General features: G+C 33.2%; 1 protein-coding gene across 1 annotated transcript in view; it reads left to right on the forward strand.

Annotated features, from left to right (window-relative positions):
• The window catches only part of LOC108366181 (phenoloxidase 2-like), a 23472-nt gene extending 9155 nt beyond the window's left edge, over positions 1-14317 (forward strand). The window contains exon 8 of the mRNA XM_017620497.1: positions 14297-14317. The gene's annotated coding sequence lies outside the window, so the exon portion shown is untranslated. The remainder of the gene's footprint in view (positions 1-14296) is intronic.
• Positions 14318-19153: the final 4836 nt, after the last annotated feature.

The following is a 19153-nucleotide window of genomic DNA, read 5'->3' on the forward strand; positions in this document are numbered from 1 at the left end:
AAAAGCGTGGCTCAACAGTTCGGTGCTCTACTACAACTGAAATGTTTGTTTATTTTTTTTAATTTCGCATTTCCTTTCATTTTCTATTGAATCGGCAATAAACAAAAAAAACGAAGAAAACTCTATTAAAACCAGGGCAATGTCATTGCTAAGTGTTTATTTTCGTATGAAAACATTTGTTAGCACTTATGCGGGTAAAAATATGTAAACAATCCACATGGAAAATCGTGTATGTTTGCACTATTTATATTCATACATATCTATGTATGCATGTACATATGTTGATTTATTAACACTGTATTGAATATGTTACTTATTTTCCTTGGGAACAATACAAAAAAGAAGAAGAATAAAAAAGAAGAAGTAATAAAAAATGTAAACAAACATGTAGGGTTTTTAAAAAGAAAACTCACTTTGTTGACATGCAAGGGAGGCAAAACATAAACATTTGAAAATAGCAAGAAAAGCAAAAACATAGGCGTGCGTAGAACAGCCGCAGGAAGTAATTACATACAATTATATACATTAGACTGCATCAGCAAAAAAAGTTGCGGGGTTTTCCGCCGAGATTACAAAATTTATTATATTTTAAGACGTCCACTAAAATATTTCGGAAAAATATTAAGATTTGAGCGAGTTGGACCAATTTGAAAATACCTCAAAAAATGGAGTTTTTTTATAAATAAAAATAGTTTCTTAAAGAACTTTTTGAAAAGGTCCCCTCAGATGACAAAACAGATTAGGCTTAAAAAATCTGCATAAAAATATTTGAAAATATTTTCAACGGATGCGTAATAACGAGATTTTTGATGCTGTTTTTTGTGATACAAAATTTTTTTTAATTTTTTTTTTATATCTTTATGTAAATTTTTTAAGCTAAAACCGTTTTGACATTTGAGGGGATTTTTTCAAAAAACATCTTTAAGAAACTAATTTTATTCATAAAAAAAACAGATTTGGAGGTATTTTCAAATCGGTCCAGCCCGCTTAAATCTTAATATTTTTCCGAAATACTTTTGTGGACGTCTTAAAATATAATAGATTTTATAATTCCAATGGAAAAACAGTACCGTTTTTTTTTTTTTTGTATGGGAGTGATGCAGTCTAATATACATATGTACATATGTAACTCCATAATAATGGGTCAGTCCATGTCATGATTTTTAAGTGGCACTAATTTTTTGTCATTTGAATGCCTAGTGGAAATTCGGCATAACAAAAAAAAACAACAAAAAATCAAAAGTTTAAATTTTCACAATTTCCCGGATTTAGCAAGCTTGGCCTTGGAACAACTCACAAAATAAAAAATGGTTCTTGGATGTTAAAAAAATCGCAAACTAAAAATAATTACAGAATTTTGAAATTTAACAAATTTAAAAAGCGAACACTTATATTTTTGCTTAAACTTTTTTATATACTACCGCTGAATTTTCTCAAAAGATCATAAAATTTTCAAGAAGGCGTTTTAAAAGATGTTAATTTTAATGTTAATATACCCTTGTGCACAAGTGCGCTCGGGTATAAAAGGGCTTCATCGATCGCAAATCTTTTTGATTTCTTAATGCATGTCAGGGCGTATGAGTGACCACAGTGTGCAATATCAACATCAGCATGTAGTCCAATCCAACGAGTCACTGTATTTTTTTTTTGTAATTTATTGCTACTTTTCCTACAAAAACTAACTATCGCTTACTAAAATTTTAAATTTTATGAAGTGTAAAATTGTCCTCCGTGGGGTAGAATTTGGGTTATTAGAATTTAGTGGTCTAAAAAGTTGCTCTGAGTCTGACAGATCTTAGAATGCTTTTTGGTACTTAAAAATATATTTTCAATGAAATATGAACCTATCGAATTAAGTCATAAAGAAAACTATTAGGAAGAAATTTCAATTCTGGCTGTTTTATGACTAACCAGTAACACATATATATTTTTTTTACCCCAAACTCCTCTCAAAATAATATTTCGTATTAAAAGGTGTAATTAAAAAAAAGTTATATAAATCGCGACCCGGTCTAATGCACATGCATGTGTAGGTATATGAAACATAACTATGTACATATATACGTACCATCTAGTTATAAGTAGATACAAATTTTGACGGAACGTTTATGCCAAAAAAGCATAATTCATGCTAAAAAGTTTCACTTTTGCGTTGCTCATATACATACATATTTATAACGTGCGTAGTTGTTAAGGCAAAAACATATTGAGGTCGAAAATGAAAAACGGAAATTTACAGATAAGCATAAGCATTGCTTTGATTAATTTGTCGGCAAGCTAACTTATGAGTAATTAGTCGTTAACTAAACTGAAATTCACCCCCCCTTTAGTGGTAAGCGAGCAATGGACATTGATTCAGGCATTCTTGCCCCGAACAAGAGGAGAGAAAGAGCTTTTTTCATAAATTAATCAAATAGTAAATACAAAGAAAAAAATATTAATTTTCTCATTATACAGTTTCCGCGTGTGTGACAGCTGCTGCCTATAGATTTATTCACATAGCAGCTGCGTGAAATCCTCCTGGAACAGATGAGCTGCCAGCAAAGTAATAATGAAAGAAAAGTTCTCTGTTAGATGGCTAATATTGTAAGACAATTAGATTCAGATCGTTCAAAATATGATCATCCTTGGGTAAGGTCATCCCAATTGNAATTAAATTAAAAAAAAAAAGTTATATAAATGGCGACCCGGTCTAATGCACATGCATGTGTAGGTATATGAGACATAACTATGTACATATATACGTACCATCTAGTTATAAGTAGATACAAATTTTGACGGAACGTTTATGCCAAAAAAGCATAATTCATGCTAAAAAGTTTCACTTTTGCGTTGCTCATATACATACATATTTATAACGTGCGTAGTTGTTAAGGCAAAAACATATTGAGGTCGAAAATGAAAAACGGAAATTTACAGATAAGCATAAGCATTGCTTTGATTAATTTGTCGGCAAGCTAACTTATGAGTAATTAGTCGTTAACTAAACTGAAATTCACCGCCCTTTAGTGGTAAGCGAGCAGTGGACATTGATTCAGGCATTCTAGCCCCGAACAAGAGGAGAGAAAGAGCTTTTTTCATAAATTAATCAAATAGGAAATACAAAGAAAAAAATATTAATTTTCTCATTATACAGTTTCCGCGTGTGTGACAGCTGCTGCCTATAGATTTATTCACATAGCAGCTGCGTGAAATCCTCCTGGAACAGATGAGCTGCCAGCAAAGTNGCCCTTTAGTGGTAAGCGAGCAGTGGACATTGATTCAGGCATTCTAGCCCCGAACAAGAGGAGAGAAAGAGCTTTTTTCATAAATTAATCAAATAGTAAATACAAAGAAAAAAATATTAATTTTCTCATTATACAGTTTCCGCGTGTGTGACAGCTGCTGCCTATAGATTTATTCACATAGCAGCTGCGTGAAATCCTCCTGGAACAGATGAGCTGCCAGCAAAGTAATAATGAAAGAAAAGTTCTCTGTTAGATGGCTAATATTGTAAGACAAATAAACAGTTATACTTAGTTGAACAATCACTCACTTTCGGCAAAGTTTCCTACTTTCATAACTAAATTGAAATGTTTGATTATAACTATTTGTGGATTTTATTGGCACAAATGGCTCATTAGTCTTACAATAGTAATTTTTCGAGAAAGCGGTAAATGTGTCTGATGTAGCGATAAATGAACGTAAAACAAAATATGTATCTCCTGGCAGCATATGAAAAGCTTTTGCATCGAGCGCATTAACACCACCAATATTTTAAGGCTAGACAAGAATAACTCTCGTTAATAAGTGCTACTAACTATGCTTAGTTAATAAAATAAGATCCCTCTCTCGCCAAACAAAAACTACGCCATTCAGATCGTTCAAAATATGATCATCCTTGGGTAAGGTCATCCCAATTGGGTCACAAATTTACCGACGTTCGAATTTCCAGGTGATTTTTCGCTCAAATGAAAATTTTCAAATTTCATTTTTTTTTCTCTGGCAATACAAATTTGAAAGCGATGATTTTTTAAACATAGAGAGAGGACATAAATACAACCATTAAAAAATTTATTTTTTCGTCTTGAAAGTTTTTAATTTAATAAAAATAAAATTTTTTTTTAACAAATGAAAATTTAAACAATTTCTCCGCTGATCAGCCCAATGCCCTGAAATTCGAAAAAACGAAAATTTTTCGAGAAAATACGATATTTTTCTGCTTTAACTTACGCCTGATTCTATCTAAAAGTATAAGTTTGCCATCACATGGAAGGTAATTTTATTGACTTTAAAGTAAATTATAATACATTTTCTTCAAAAGTGTATGATTTTGAAGATATTTAACATTTAATGGTACAGGCACCTTTCTGGTCATGTTTATGGAGTAAATATTACGATTTAAGTATTTTGGATTTTTTTCAGTTTATCGTTTGTTAAATTTTGGTAAGTTTAAATTTTTAATTCATGACTTTTGTAAGTAAAACTGACTTTTTGATTTTTATAGTTTTATACATAAAACTGTAATTTTTTTTGTGTTAGATTTTATAATTTAAAGTATAACTTTAAAGTATTTAATGCGAATAAGGCCTCGTTAACACTAGTCGCTGCAGTGGCATTATTATATTCTTCTGGGTCTTCATCGCCAAGAGTGATATGTTGTATTTAAGCAAAAATAAAATTTGAAAAAGTTTAAGTGCTGTAAAGTAGTTTTCGTAAAAATCGAAAAAAACTTTCTCAAAAACAGGACCGTTAAAGGTTAAAGGGTTGCAAAGCGGAAATGCAGCCAAAAAAAAAAATTCGTACAAAATCCTTTTCACGACGAAGTATTGTGGCAAAATTTTGCACATAAGCAGAAAATGCACCTAAGCGAATAGGAAGCTAAACGGAATGTATTTTCATTTTTGTTCTGTTATTATTAAAGAAATATATTCAATGTGCCAATTCTTACAGTTGAGGTTTGGATATTTTGAAATATTCTGGAGAAACTCGATTCTTGCTTTAAATTGTCATATTATGTGGAGACAATTTACCACAATTCTACCCATTGAATTTTAAATATCTTCTAAACCGTATACTTTTGAAGAAAATGTTAATGTTTTTTTTCGAACTGAATGCTTGAATACTTCCGGCGTGATATGCTGGTATTTTCATTTGTTTAAAAAAAGTGTTTATTTATATTAAATTTAAAATTTTCAAGACGAAAAAATAAATGTTTGCAAGGTTGTTTGCCCTCTCCCTATGTTTAAAAAATCTTCGCATTCCAATTTGTATTTGCAGAGAAAAATAAATAAATTCCATACCATCCTCAAAAAGTTCAAATCCTTATTAAAAATTTAAATTTGAAAATTTACGTAGTGTATTTAAGGTGAGTAGAACTTCATTTGAGCGAAAAATCAGACGGGTATTTGGTTAAACCTGGGGTCTATCAACTAAATGAATCATGTGGATTTACACCGCTATGATAAGACCCACAATCAGCTATACATACATACATCCGTGGTGTGGTGGAGCAGACTCTCAATCAATAGCGTGAGAAATTTGCTTGCCAAACTTCAAAGAACATGTGTAACCGCCAAAACTATGTAAGCGCCAATTCTTTCAAAATTTAAAAAAAAATTTTGCTTATGTACATCCTTTTGGCGGTTAGGGCTCGATATATTTATTGAATAAGAAACTTTTTATATAAAAAAAAATATTTTTGGTGTTACCAAATTTGATCTTCAATAATTTTTAACGATTCTACATACAAACTAAAAAAATTATTTGCAAGGTAAAAATATTCATCCCCTTTTCGTCAGTATAAAAAAACCGAAAAGTGGAGTGTATCATGAAAAAAATGTTCACAACTTACTATTTACATAACTAGAAAATTCAATTCTTAAAAATTTTGCAAATTTCTGAATTCCAGACGGCAGCAGATTAGAAAAGGCGCATTCATGCTCCACTTCACTTGGCTACGCCAAATCAAATCATGCGCAAATACCCGAAATCGAATCAAAATTCACTGATTTATGAACGCATAGAAATAGCAAGAATTTTACGGTTAATTGTAGTAAATTGCACAACATTCATCAAAGTGCTGAAAGTCAAGTGGAAGTATTTGATTTTTGAACTAAAATACTTTGTTGGCAAAAAACAAAAAAAAAACTAAAAGGAAAAACGTGCACTCGTAGTCCGTCTCCGTAGTCAATGTGCCCCCTCAGACCGCTTTGTAACTTTTGAGATCTTCCTGTTTGTGAACAGTTTATTACAGCAGCACTGTGTGTGAGAAGGGAGAAGAAGTTCAAGTGCAAAACGGCATTTTGTTTTCACGTTAAACAGCAGCATTGCCATTCAGAATGCTAACACTTTTAAGCACACAAGCAAGCAAAGATATTTAGAAATTTAAAATTTCTTTTTTTTTTTAAATCAGCTGCAAGCTAAACAATTTGGCTGTATCTACATGCCAAAATATTGACGGGTCGGTTTCTTTCAAAATTATATTGCATTTTATTTTGGAAATCGTGTGTGTTATTTTTGAATTTTCTGTCGTTTTTTTTTTTTGGTTTTCGAAATGCAGCGCCACTTTGAGGCGGCCTTTAATGTATTCGCATGCACATTGGAATAATATTTACTTCAATTTTGTGTAAATAATGCACATTTCTCATTGACAGCGCCGTTTCGGTCTTTTTGATTTCATCAAATATTTTTGTTTGTATTTCTTTTATACATAAAACTGTTTTTTTTTTTTTTTTACCAATAAAACTTTTGTGAAATTATTAGCGTGAACTGCGGCAAACTACATGTAGCTTGAGTTCAATTGGATTTCCCATAAATGTTGGAAATGTTTAAAATTCGAGTAAATGATTTCGATTTATTTGAAAGTCATGCTACTATTCGGAAGTCACAAATAAGGCATTATTAAATTTATTGGGTAGTTTTATGCCCAGAAATCTTTATACAAATTTTTACACTGGCTCTGAGACATTTGTTAGCGTTTGGCCGAGGGGAGCGTTGTAAAGGGGAGGGAACTACAGTTTTACACCGACGCCGACGGCGACCGCTTGCTTACTATTAGACATAACTTTTTTTTCATGCATTTGGGGAAAGTTTGTGATCGACACTCACCAGCTCACGACTTCCGGTGCTTAGACTAAATATCCTGCAGGTAGCAACCGAACACCCGTTCGGAAGTGAGCTAGTGGAGAAAACCCTCAAACAATAGATAATGCCCTGAGCTTGGGACCCGCTACGTAAAAGCTCGTGCCAAAGAATATTTCAATTGAACTGAGCTGCCTTTCTATTGATGACGTCCGCGACCACACCGGCAAAGGACTACGATTTGAGCGCATGCACGTAGAAGGTTCCGCTATTCGGCTGGTTGATGTCCCGCAAAAAACCAAGGCAGTCATCACCACCATCCAAGAGGGACAATGGTTAGGGCACGGAAAAAAGGTGTGGGGCCTTGCGACGTCTACTATAGCAGACGAGCGTATCGCCACAATCCCCAACCCTACGACTAGCCTTGAGGTCTGACAGAATATTCTGGAAATTTTCACTAAAAATTAATGGGTTCCTCAACATTTTTCGGCAAACTGTCTCATGACTTTAATAAGTTCCCCGAAAGGATACTATTATAGTATAGGACGATAATGTTAGCTTCGTTTCGGTGTAAAAAAATCTGCTTTTGTGCCATATGTGCGCTTTCCAGATCGCGGTCTGTCAGACCAAGCTAAATAAAACAAATAGACATTTTCTTACTATTTATCCTCCATCTACTTTAGTAGAATTCCAAGATAATTTATCTGCATATGCCCCGTCTGCCTCAAATCGGCCGGTTGTCGTAAGAAATATAAATATAATATTTGTGACTCACATTCAAACAAGATATGGTCTTCGGGGACTAGCAGGAGGCCGTGGACGAAGCTATAGTTATGCCAAAACACTGCAGTCCGCACCGCTTTGGATGCCTTCTGTAATGCTCCCTATCAGGGAGCACAACATTTTGCTTACTAGGCAGTTCTTAGTAGGGTGCCACAGACGTGGGAACCCTAACAGATATCTGCTTGCTGCAGTGCCCTCTCCTATGTTCGTCAGACGAAATCTAAAGGTTCATAAAATAAACTCTGTGCCCGACAGCGTACCGGCAGATCCTAACCGCCATTCACAAGGAGTCGGTATAAACTTACACCAACGCCCGACCGGTGAATATCGGTTTGGGAATACAGACCGTCACCTCACCACTCTCGACAAACTCTCGGGGGTATGCAAAGCCCCTAAACGCCCCTCTCCCTATGAACTAACCCAGTTGGAGTGGGTTTCCTGTAAGTTTAACCTAACGACAACGATTCAGGGAAAAGCCAATCTAGGCAAGGCTAAATAGCCGTTACAACTACAACAACAATAACAAAAACACATAAAGAAACATCAAGAAGCCCAAAGAACTAAAGATTTATACGAAAAGAAACATAAATAGAGGATCGGAAAGGCAATAAGGGAACCAGTCCGAGTCAGGTAGAGTCGTCCCTACGCTCTGTGGAGCATTCCACACGAATCCTTGGGCGCTGCTTAGGCTTCCTTTTCTTAACAGCACCCCCTTTACCTGACCATTATCCGTCAGTCAGTCACAGCCAAGTACATAATGTGCTCTTTTATATACCCCACATAGGATAGAACAATACTGGGCCCCTTAGGCTGAGTTCTGGCTTAATTCTAACACTGAGCCCGGGCTTACACATTGTCAAATCGTTACTGATTGCCCCAAAACTGACACTGGGACAGACTTTTCTTCGCGATCAGCTCAAAAACACTTGCAAGAGCAAATTTTAAAACGCAAGGCAACACGTTTTCCAAAATTCTCAAACCACGGCATTTGATACATCAATCTTTACCGGTATTACCATTATCTTATTTAAATCTCAGGAGCTCGGAATGTTAAAATTTTATCTTGACTGTTCATGGAACCCGATAGAAAGAAGTGGTATAGTCCGCAGCAGTTCCAAAATCGTCTGATTTTTTAATCTCTACACCATTGCTCAGCATATCGAATTTATTTTACACAGATTCTCGGGTAGTAATGAGACTTCTGGTCGTTTGACTAGAGCTCAGACTACAAATTGAATCCACCGTCAGAATTTGGGTAAATATTTTACTCGAAACTGAGTGCGAAGCATCGAAGGCCTGCAGGCGGGCGAAACTTATGCTCAATCGCAGAGGGTGTGACTGCGAAGTATTCGCTTTCATTGAGGGAATGGGACCTCAGACCACTTTTTTGATTTCTACTGGTGACTTGTCGTTAACGGAGTTCCTGATAATCTCAGGCAACGAAAAGCCGAATTTAAGGCACATTCCTTAAAAAATGATAATGATCTACATACAATAAATTGAATGCCGACTGCTGCAATTAATTTTCTTTTGAGAAGTCATCATAAAATTTTCCTTTGCATAACAACTGAGAAAATGCAAAGGCCAAACAACTAACGGTTCATTCTGTCATGAATGCAAATATTTTTAATCTCCTACATTTACGATTTTCTCAATGCCAAACTGACTGACGACGACGCTTTCATCTTTAGTTAACATTCGAACGAATTTCTGCTGAAGGAGAAATTTAATTTTCATGCGCATTAACATAAAGCATAATTGCGAACAATTAGCATTTCAAAGAGAATACGTTATCGATTTTCGAGCTCAATAACAAGTCAATACATAAACAGCAATGTCTATAGAGTAATCCAGATACTCACACAAATATGCATGTATTACTTAGCTGAGGTCCTGTGCATCTCACTGACTATTGTTAGATAGAGAGTTATGCGAGTGTAAAGGTACTCATAATATTTTTTACTCATTTTTTACTACTTTGAAATCCCATTGAATACGTATTATGGTGGCTTGGCATTACCGATTTAATGCGATGACCTCTCATTGTGCATACTAAGTAAGTACTTTTTAGGTATTGCCAGTTTCCTAGATATTCATGCATACCTACATACATACATATTAAGCATAATGTCATGCAATTACTTCCAATGACAGAAATAATGCGAACCGTAAAATTCTGAATGCAGAAATCGATAATAAAATAAAAAAAAATATGTATAAACCATATTAGCAGGATTTTTGCATGAAAGCTGTTATTGAAATTTATTTCCGTGCATCTGTGGTCAGTGATGCAGCCAGCTGTGGACGTGTAATGATTTGCATTCGTTACATTTTTGTTTTCTATTTCCTGCGATATTTTTTTTCAGAGCTAGTTAATATTTAATGGAAAAAATTAATATAAAGTACGTACACTTCGTTTGTTAATGGAATAGGTTTGTGCAAACTTTTTTGTTAGCTTCTCAGAAGTAGAAAAAAAACTGTATGTACTATGTATTTACATACATATACATATTTATTGAAGCGCTTTAGCTCCCAATTTATATGAGAGTATGAGGGTGACAGTAGCTTAACTGACATTTCAAAAAAAATTAAGGGGCGCCTTAAAATACATTACTAGAATCGAAACGGTAATAGTTCGAGGCACGCCATTTTAGTATTCCTTTTACTAAAATATGGTAGGTGCAGTGAACTTTTTAGTTATTTTATGCATTTATTTTTTATGGATCCTTCTTTTACATATTAATAAAGATTTTTTTTTTGTATATAGGGTCCGACTGCCCCCATGGCCTCATATCTACAATTTAACAAAAAAAGCTCACATTTTTTTGAAGTAGCACGTTTTAAGTAGTTTTTCTCTGGAACTATTTCTTGGTGTCTTTTAAGCGCTCAGATACTTGTTTCTCTCCCAAGAGAAAAGGCATAGTAGAAATTAAAGAGAATTGAAAGGGGTCAAACACAGAGAAAGCAATTTCCATACTTCCGAAGTTTACCTGGATTTTCTTAAGTTCTTCTAATTTTAAAGATTTACGAAATTTAATTTTTCTAGCGTTTTATCTCTTTTTTATAAAAAAAAATATTTTGAGTGACAAAACTGATTCAAGCACCACTATGTATTTCAGTACAAAAAATCAACCATTGAAGCTAAAAATTTGAAAATTTGTATGACGACTAACTTTAGAAACTTAAAGAATGCAATAAAAAATATTTTATAAAACTCTTCGTTCTACGGCGAATACACTGGACAGTGGGGCCATAGATAGATAAAAAAGGTAGTGGTCTCAATTATTTTTATTATTTTCTTTAGGGAAATGTATTTCAAAACTATGAGCAATGTCCAACATTTTTTAAATCTTAATTGAAGCGATTTTTTTTTTCAAGAGCTAAAATGTATTTGAAAACTATGAGCAATATCCAAAAATTTTTTTTGTTCTTAATTCCAAACAAAATATTTTTTTTCAATAGCTAAATTGTTCTTTTAACCCTATCAAATTTAAAAAAAAAACTATGATTTTTCAAGACTGTTATTGAGTTTTATACAACGATTTGTTCTTTTGTTTAGTGCTTCTTCCATTTCTCCTAAAAAAAAAAAAACAAATCATAGTACAAAGCTCAATAAAACTGTCGTTTCTAATGTTCGGTAAATTTTTCCAAGTTTGGTGAATTTTTTTCCGAATAAAAACAACTTTTTTTATCAAAAGAATTTTTTTTAAAGTAATATTTTTTTAATTGGAGTTAAAAAAAAGTCCAATATTTTATAAATTTCTTAATATTGGTAAAATGTTTTTTAATCTCGTAACAAAAATAACTAATGGATATTTGTCACAAACTAAAAGTAAAATATATAAAACTCACATAATTTTCTTATGAGTGGAATAACTTTTTGGGAAAAATGTTTCCCTTAAGAGAAAAAGCTCTTACTTACGAAAAAAAGTGTTAAGCACAAAAATTCGATCCAATATACATATTTTACGCTGGCATTGAAAGGGTTAATATGAAAAAAGCAAAGTCTAAAATAACACAAAGCTATGCATTTACACTTCACTGCTTTTATATAGCTTTGAGCATGTATTTGATTATTTTCATTCTCTTCAAAAAACAAAACTAATTAAATTACTTTCAGTGGATTATTTAATATCAGATGTGTTTTATATACGTACATATGTGTGTATGTACTTACAATTTAGTTCACTGCACTTGTGAACACCAGCACTTTATCAGCACACTATTCTCCTGGACTCTAGCAGCCACTTAACGGTCCTTCGCTGTTGCCACTATAGCTGCTAAGTACCGTACAAATATTTTAAATTCTGTAATGAGTAAAAAACACAAACACAAGCTTAGCTAAAAAACAAAACAAACTAACGAAATTAGTTAAGCGCATTTTCTCATTTTGAAAATTAAAGTAAATATTTGCGAAAGGCATAGAGTAGCACAAAAATAAAGCAAACAAAAAACAAAAAACAAACTGCAACAATTTCATTAATAGGGGTCGAGGACTATGAAAGTGCGTTCATTTAACTGCACTTATACTACACACTCACGCATATATGTATGTATGTACAGTATATTTTGCTTAGCTGCACATCCTTCTTTGCACGAAAAACTTGTGCACGTAACCGAAAAAGGCACTTAAGCGAATTTTCTTTACTACTTCAATGAGGAAGCTATCCGAATCCCTATGAAACCAAATCTTGCCGGAGCACTTACCATGTAGAAATTACTGCAAGCGAAATTTTTACCGAATGTTATCTAATTATCTATATAACAACATAAATTGATAGCCATTTTCGTTGTTCTGCGAGATGAGCAAAATAAATAAAAGGTTGTAAAATTAGGTAATTCTAGGGCCAGTGCAGGTAAACGTAATACTTTCTTTGATAATTGATACTAGTCGCACAATTTTTAAGGCAGGTATCGCCAATGTGCAGGTATGTTGAATGCATCTATCGAAGCAGTTTCCTTATAAATGTTAGAAATAATGCTTTTGATGCGCATTTTGGGGTAGGTATCTTAAATGTGCACTTAAGCATAGAGGCAGCAAAGCAAAATATACTGTATATACATATGTAGGTACATACGAGTAATCTATATGTGTGTTTATGTAAATATGTATTTGTAGGTAAATACAGCATTGAAATTGAAAAGCAAAAACGAGTAGGGAAAATTTCATTAGCTAACAGTAGCCAAACACCACACTCAATGCCACACAAATACATCCATGCATTCACACACAAATTCCAATGCAATAAATTGCCATTGCAGGCAAATGAAATGGCACAACCTTTCAGCTAACCAAAATGAACAGAGTGTGGAGCAAAATACGTGCCACCTGCTATTCCACGTGAGCTGTCGCGTGAAAGAAGAAATAAACCAGCATCCGTGCGGAAAACGAAAAAGTCAGCAGTAATGTTGAGGTGCCCATGCCTGCTGTGGAAAATTTATGTGCCACTGGATTTCTGTTTTTTTCCGAACCAACAACAACTGCATATTTTTCCCACTAGCCCATTAGAATACTATTAACACTTGCTTACACAAACACACACACATACCTATATACCTTAGTTTGTATAGACATTGCTGCTCTTGAATTTTTGTTTTAATTTTTTGCTGGCGAGTGTCAACTGCTCAACACCTTCACGTCGCACAGTGTGAAAAATTAAGCGTTTTGTTATAAAAATTTTTATAGCTCGAGAACGGGAGAAGCTAGGAAATATATTTAAAAAAAAATTAAATCTGAAATGTATAAATTAGGAAAAATTTTCTCGCTGGATATAAAAAACTACCTTGACTTTTAAAATGACCTCCAAAAATTTAGGGGAACCGTCAAATTGTATTTAAAAATTCTTTGTGTGAAATAAGTGTGAAATTCCACAACAATTGTTCAACCTAATTTTTAAAAAGTTTCAAACATATACTTTTGCTTGAAATAACCCATTTTCATGGCATAAAAATCCGAAGAAAACATTTCAAATTATTTTAAAAAAGTACACTACATGCCGTTTTTCGGTAAAAAAAATAAAAAAATTTACTTTTGAGGGTCGATCTTAAGGTCAATGAATTTTTTATTTTTTTTTTTTACTTGAAAACAGCATGTAGTGAAGTTTTAAAAAGTCAAAAAATAAAAAATTTGTATCCTCTTTATTTTAAGGTAAACTTAATGTCAAGGTAATTTTTTACCTAACTTTTCCTCTCAATTCGCCATCTCAAAAGCTGCAAAATACTTTTAAAATTATTTGGCTCTTTCTCAAGAAATCTAATTTTGTCACAGAAAGAAGTTAAATTTCCACACTGTGCGCCGCGCATTCAATCGGAGAGCAAATCTCATGAAAAATGCAAATGACACCTGCTGTTCGCTTGATTGCTTCCCTACACTTTTCAGTTCGTTTCGTTCTTTCGCTTGAATGTGGTCCCTTTGAATTTGTTTTCATCTGTAACGGTTCAAGTGTTTTATGTATGTATGAATGTATGTAAATTCTTCTAACTCATTCCATCAAGCGTATATAAATGGCGATTTACTCCCTGTCTATGCACTATTTATTAGATTACCAGTTGAGTTCAGTCACAACAGGAAAGAAGTACTTAAATGGTGCAAATCAAGCTGACCACGACAGCTTTAAATTAATAACTTTGCGAGTTTAATTTTTCCATAAAGGTAAAAACATGGCTGTACGTTGAAGGCTAATGCAAGATCGACGCTAACGTCACTACAAAGGATATGACCAAAGGATAAAACACTCTTGTTGCTTAGTATGCCATCATAGCTGATTTTCAAGAGCTCTAGGTCAAAACTGTATATTGATTTGCGATGGACTTGAAGTAGTCGCTAACTGTTCGAAACCCACGATAATATTGTACACTAACTCTCGTTCGTGGATAGTTTGTTCGATCGGTAACTTGAGTCCCTGAGCGCAGTCGAATGTATTTCTAAAACTTCAAAAATCTTGCAAGAGCGGGGGAAAGGCATCTGAGATACGATCAGAGGATGCTGTCTTTGAGATGGACCAATCTACAGATTTAGTAGTTAAGTAAATGAGCGGAACTTTCACGGAAAAGCATGTAAAATTGATTAAAATTTAATGTAATACAGTTCCTGTATTCAAGCCCGGTTCAATCGAACATCAACAAATAAAAAAATAAAAAACTTTTTTTCTAATAGCGGTCGACCCTCGGCAGGCAATGGTAAACCTATGAGTGTATTTCTGTCATGAAGAACAGCTTCTTCTAAAAACACAATCGCCTTTCGTGTCAGCGTAAAACTGTAGGTACCTCCCCCTTGTGTGACAATATCAATTTTTATTGGAAATGCTACGACCACGAGTCTGTGTAGAATATTACAACAATTTCAAACAAATATGTGAATTCATAACTTAAAACCATTTTGGTGTATTAAAAATCATCATTTGCTCTAAGCAAAACTAACTTCTCGATTACTGTAATCGTAATAATGAATTGCATGACTGCGATTGCTTTACTTGTAATCCTGAAAATTTAACGATTACGACTACTTTCAGATTTGTTTTAAATTCTAGTAGAATAAAGTGGCTGCGAAATTCCGTTAATTTTTTAACATATTGTTTTTTTACGGTATTGTCCATTTTCCTCCATGCAAAAAAGTTGTCCAACATGTACATTAGTGCGGAGTAATTTAATTTCGATAAAAGCGTATGGATATTCGAATACCACGTTCGATTCTATATACCAAAAATAACGTTTGACCCTCCCACTTTTTAAAAGAAAAGTCAGTGTATTACAGTCGATTTCACCAGCATTTTAAATGGAAAACGATTTTTTATTTTCTGTCAATTTCCATAAACAATTAAAAAAATAATAATTTTTCACTTAAATTGCTCTCGTGAAATTTGCTGTTATAATTTTTCTGAACGAAATTCATTTTTCATTTACAAAATTTTGTGTTTTCTTCATATTTCGTAAAAAATGCTTTGTTACAAAGAAAAATAAATTTCGACCAAAAAAGTTACAATATACTTATTTTTCTTTTGAAAATTGGAAGGGTTAAACGTCACTTTTGGTATATAGTTTGTTCGCCATTTTTTTCTTAGAATTAATCGTGGAATTTGAATTTGCATACATACACTTTCACCTAAAATTTTGCTCCGAACGAATACCTCCGCCCTAGTGGACATAAAAGCATCCACACACCTATGCGATTCTGTCGCAACGAACCCGCACCGATTTTGATGCTACAGACGTTACTGCTTCGAAAACGTAAGTACGCGCACATCTGTGCGATTTTATCGCAGTAAAAACTGTCAATTTATTGACAAACAAAAAATATTTTTCAACAGAAATAAAATTCTTATCTTTTTCACATCAAATATGTTTTGTTTTCTTGCGTTCAATTCTGCTTTAATATTTTAAAATCCTTCCATTGACCTTTTTCGTTCTGAAAACGCGGCAGTCTGCGATTTCGGCACAACCAAAAGTAGAACTGTGAATGTTCGAATAAATCGCTGCAGCAAAATCGTACAAGTGTGTGGTTCCTCGTTTAAAACTATGGTCGGCATTGTTGTAATTTTTGTCGGAATAGATTCGCACCGACAGAATCGCATAGGTGTGTAGACACCTTAATACTTTTTATAGAAGAAAATGAGTGACACCGTCAGTCAACTAAAACTTGCACTTTTTTATGGTAGAATTGCCAAATAAAATCTTTATTCAATTTTAATTTTAAGCTCTCAGTCATACATATGTATGTACATATATTTACTTTCTAAACTGGATAAAACTCTTTAAACCCACGGAAATATTAAAATTAAAAAAGAAAACTTTGTATGAAATTTCTTTTTTACATTCTAGTGAACTCTCTATTATTTTCTTTTTGTCTGTTACTATTTGATTACAAAACGTTACAATACTAAAAATTTCATCGCTGTAAAAATAAAAATAAATGTGTTACGTCTTAAATATTCTGACAATCTGTTGCATCACTCAACTGGAGCCATGTTTGCGTTGAGCAGCTTTTCTTCTACTGCTGATGGGCACATGTCAGCCAAAGCGTTTCATTTCGTTTTAGTATTATTGCCATATTTCCCTTCTACATTATTTTCATTTTATTTGATGTGTCAGACCAATGAGCCAAGACGTTTCAAATAAGACAGGTAGCGAATCAGCAAGATGTTTTATACATATTGGCACTTTAGAAAAACAAACGTTTTTATGTAGGTATGTATACATATTGTATGTAGTGTACATATTTACTTGCATACAAAAGTCCATATGAGTCCTTGAATTTCTGCTTACAGCGAACTACTGATGTGTTGTCAAAATGTGAGAAAGCATATGTCGAAAAGTAGAAAACGCTGATGAGGAGCAAGTGCACATATGTATTTATTTAGGTATGTAAACAAATATATTTACTTATTTATTAATACATATTAACTGCCAGCGTATTTATACATATGTGTGTATATTTAAATTAAACTTGCCAACTTTTTCTATCTGCTTCATTGGCATTAAAAATAATTATGGGTAAATAAAATAAAAAGCACATTATGAAATAAACACACAATATTCTTAGGAGTGTGCATATATGTATGTAATTCACAAACATATGTTGTGCACTTTTGTATCAGCATCAGCTGTTCACTTGAAATGAGTAATGAAATGGGTGAAAGCACATCCGACTTGAAATTGGAGCGTAAACTTTTGTGAATGCACATCTGGCATAAATTGGGGCGCATATGCACATAAGTATAAATGTTCACTAAGAAAAAAAAAATACTATCAAAATTAATTCAGAGAAAGAAAACGACTTCATGACACAGTTGGACATAATTTATTCGCAACACGAATGACAAATAAATAAACTGTTGTTTTCGTTAGTCGTAAATAATAAATAACTCAGTTTATTCAACGAAAAAATTTTCGAAAGACGAATAATGTATGTTTGTAATGAATTTGACACTCTATTTAAGAAAAGATTCCGGAACAAAAGTTTTTAACGAAGATATATTCTGTCGAAATCCACAAAAAAATCTGGTTTTTGTTAACTTTGGTCATAAAGTTGGCACGCCCATTTCTAGGAGTTTGTCGCTCTAAACAAAAATCTACCCGAAAAAACCTTTTGTACTAAATGGACATTCTCCAGAATCTGCAGTAAAATCTAAATTTTAGCAAAAACACGATTTTTGACACCTTGCTAACTTTAACCCTGTGTAAGCCAAATTTCTTTATTGAGGCCAGAAAATAACTTTTCCCTCGAGAAAGAAACGTTAACTATGCGAACAATTCATTAAGGAACTAGGTTCTTAAGGCGAATATCGAGTCGTTCGTGAGATAGAGCTAGAAACGGTCACCAAGGCCTTGGAAAACTGGGTTAACAGCATGCGCTACTGCAAGGCAAGCCGAGGGAGGCACATTAATGAAATCGTGTTACATAAATAAAGCGAATGTTTACTCTTTCGAATAGAACGAAGATATTTTGAAAAAAAGATGTTTTCTCCTTTTTCTAATTTTTAAAAAGAAATTCCTATATTAACCACCCCATTTTTGAGATATTGTGCTTTAAAAAATTCTTAGATTGACCTTTGATCATTAATAACTGTTTTTATTCTTGTTTCATACGAAAATAACCGTTCTGCTCAACTTAACATAAACTTAAAGCTGCATCTTCTGGTTAAATGTTACTACGAAAATGTATTATAGAGAGTAGGGTTATATAGGTTAAAACTAGAACAAATAAAATGCTAATATTTTATATTTTTTCAGTTTTTCTTTTAAAATAAGCATTTCTAAAAAAAAAATTTTTATTTTTGCCCATTTGTCGGAAATAAAGATAATTTAAAACCGTGATGGAGGTATACTTTTTCCTATGAGTAAATTCATATCAAGTTCACTAAAAAAGAAACCGCATTAAAACCATTTATTTCCAAGTTATATACATATACACATGTACAAATGAATGTTCCACTCCATATTATTTAATGAACAAATAATTTCAGCGGAATTTCTCCCAAAAAAAAAATTTAAAGTAAAGTTATGTTTGCAATTAACTTTGATTGCTGTCGACTTTGGCAAAATTCTCAGTAATGCCAACAAAACAACTGGTAAATAACGTCAATAGCGTTCACTGCCAATTAGCTAAAACGCATGTTACTCATACGACTCGGTGGTCGCTTTGGCGCAGCCCAACAATTTCGCTAATTGAATTTCTGCGCCAGCTGCTATTCACCACTTTGTAGCTGACTTTTATTTCATTTTTTTTTTACTAGTGCATTTCTCCTTTGACACTGTATTCACTTTAGTTACTTACTACCATAGTTTTTGTGTGGTTTGGGAGATCAAACTT

Source organism: Rhagoletis zephyria, unplaced genomic scaffold (genome assembly GCF_001687245.7).
Source record: "Rhagoletis zephyria isolate East Lansing unplaced genomic scaffold, Rhagoletis_zephyria_1.1 Rzeph_scaffold_02181, whole genome shotgun sequence".
Lineage (NCBI taxonomy): Eukaryota > Metazoa > Arthropoda > Insecta > Diptera > Tephritidae > Rhagoletis > Rhagoletis zephyria.